We start from the raw sequence: 2721 nt of genomic DNA, 5'->3' as shown, positions 1-2721 counted from the left end.
CAGGGTCATCATGGGAGATTTTTGCAAAGTCTCTCCCATTAAATATGTGTTTGATGGGCGAGACATTGTAAAAAGCAGTCATCCTACTTTAGCTTCAAAGATTGTTCTGACTACTTCAAACAGATAAAAAGAGTTGAGCGTTGGATGATGTGAGAAGTCTGAGAAAATGTCAGAAATCACATTCTGTCCAAAATCAAGTACAAGCACGTTTAACAGTCTGGCATTGGAAGATGTATCCTTTTGAACGGTTTCTTGTGGTTCCATGGTGTAATGGTCAGCACTCTGGACTCTGAATCCAGCGATCCGAGTTCAAATCTCGGTGGGACCTGGTTGACTTTCTTGGAGAAGCACAGTCATGGGAAACTGACTGGCCAAATATCCCTGATCAAGTCAGTAATCTGTGTGCCAGCCTTGCATTTGATTCTAGATAAAGGCTGCAAAAGTGCATTTTTTGACCAAATGCTCTTTGAATAATCTTGCTGTTGACAAGGGTTTTGTCGGCTATAGTAGCGTACAGGGGTTGGTCACTGAAATAGAGGGAATAAAGCCAAAGAAATTGAGGAGCTGAACAGGCAGCTTTTAACCCAAATCCAAGAACATGACAAGCTAAGACAAAATTGCTTAAAATGTTGAGACACGTGTGGGTTTACTATTCCTTTTGGATATGAATAAAATGCCCATATTTGTGTTGTAGACATTGTCATCCTTGGTTTTCATTACTGCTGGAAAACAATCCAAAGTGCTGATATTTTTTCCAAATAACCTGTTCACCTGTGGAATGTTCCAAAAAGGCGTTTTTTTGAGCATTCCTTAACTTTCCCAGTCTTTTGTTGCCCCTGTCCCAACTTCTTTAGAACGTGTTGCAGGCATCAAATTCACAATGAGTGAATATTTGCTTAAAACAATAAGATTTATCTGTTTGAACATTAAATATCTTGTCTTTGTAGTGTATTCAATTGAATATAGGTTGAAAAGGATTTGCAAATCATAGTGTTGTTTTTATTTATGTTTTACACCACATCCCAACTTTATTGGAATTGGGGTTGTAACAGTAGATGATATACCAGTTAAAATTCCGCAATACCAGTTGAAATTCTGGAATACCCGTTGAAATTCCAGAATTCCAGAATACCCGTCGAAATTCTGGAATTCCGGAATACCAGTTGAAATGACCGAATTTCAACAGGTATTGCAGAATTCCTGAACTTCAACCGGCATTCCGGAACTTCAACCAGCATTCATGAATTCCGGGACCTCAACCGGCATTCCGGAATTCCAGTACCTCAACCGGCATTCCGGAATTTCAACTGGTATTCCTGAATTCCAGAACTTCATCCCGTCAAGAGCACTCTGAGCTTTTGTATCCTCTCTGTGCTTCAGCCCAAGTCTCCAGAGTCTTCAACACTCCTGCTACCTCCAATGTAGCAAGTAAGCCCATGTAGCAAGAAACAATAACAACAAATTAAGTTACTACGAAATGACAAATTTAAAATGAGATCAGTTCAGCAGTTTATAAAAATATGTTTATCATATAATGTGCAACAAATTTTTAATAACAGATAATTAGTGGCATTTTTCAGAAATTTGCATCTACTTTAAAAAAGCAGAAAAATACTGTATAAATAATACAGTAGTTGCTCTGTAAAAAAAAAAGAAAGAAATGTGTTTTGTCATAACATTACGCAACAGACTTAACAGAAATTGAACCGCAGATGTTTTGGTCCGCAGTCAGATGCCTTAACCAGTAAGCCACAGATTCTTCTTCTTCTTCTTCTTCTTCTTCTTCTTCTTCTCCTTCTCCTTCTTCTTCTCCTTCTTCTCCTTCTCCTCCTTCTTCTCCTTCTCCTTCTTCTTCTCCTTCTTCTTCTTCTCCTTCTTGCTGTTCCCTTTAGGGGTCACCACAGCGGATCATCTGCCTCCATCTTGCCCTATCCACTGCCTCCTCTACTTTTACACCAACAGTAAGCCACGGAACCGATGACGTCAAACATGAACGCCGTGCTGTTTGAATTGAACGAACGGGCCTGTAAACTGACTATAGGAGCCTAAATGTAGCCTAGAGTATTTGAATGTGATTATTGAAAATAATGCAATATTTAAGTTTATTATTAATTACAGTTCATTTTATTTGAAGGGTTTGAAAGTTGATATTGTAACGTGGAGCGAGGAGGCGGACGCACACGCTGAGATAAGCGAGATTTATTACGGGCAAATCCAGGGTCGTGGTCAGAACAGTCCAGGTTCATAAAGCCGATGCGTACAGAGTTAGGGTATGACATAACAAAGACTAGAATCCACACAAACAAAGACCAGGTACAATGAAACAACGATACAATGACTGGCAAACGCAAGGGGCAAACACAGGGCTTAAATACACATAACAACGAGGGACAGGTGAAAACAATCAGGGGCGGAGTTACAAAACCAAAACACGAGCACATGGACAGGACTGGGAGGGGCCTATCGTGACAGTACCCCCCCCAAAGGCACGCACACCGAGGCGTGCCAACCAAAAACAAAAGACACAAGAGACCAAAAACCGAAAGAAACTACACAGGGACAGGCAAAGACACAGGAGCAAGAGAACACGAAACCACGGGCACAGACTCAGGAACACAAGAGGCAGGAACACAAGAGGCAGGAACACAAGAGGCAGGAACAGACACAGATGGAGACACACCAGACACAGGAACAGACGAAACAGAACGAGGACAAAAAACG

The 2721-nt window shown here is 40.9% G+C and overlaps 1 non-coding gene across 1 annotated transcript; it reads left to right on the top strand.

The window, feature by feature from the left end:
- The first annotated feature begins 256 nt into the window (after positions 1–256).
- trnaq-cug lies at positions 257–328 on the top strand. Its single transcript has one exon. It is a non-coding gene; the product is annotated as a tRNA-Gln (tRNA).
- The last annotated feature ends 2393 nt before the right edge of the window (positions 329–2721 follow it).

This window comes from Pygocentrus nattereri, chromosome 22 (assembly GCF_015220715.1).
Source record: "Pygocentrus nattereri isolate fPygNat1 chromosome 22, fPygNat1.pri, whole genome shotgun sequence".
In the NCBI taxonomy this organism is placed as follows: Eukaryota; Metazoa; Chordata; class Actinopteri; order Characiformes; family Serrasalmidae; genus Pygocentrus; species Pygocentrus nattereri.
Note: the sequence above shows the minus strand (reverse complement) of the source record. Positions and strands in the feature narration are given on the sequence as shown.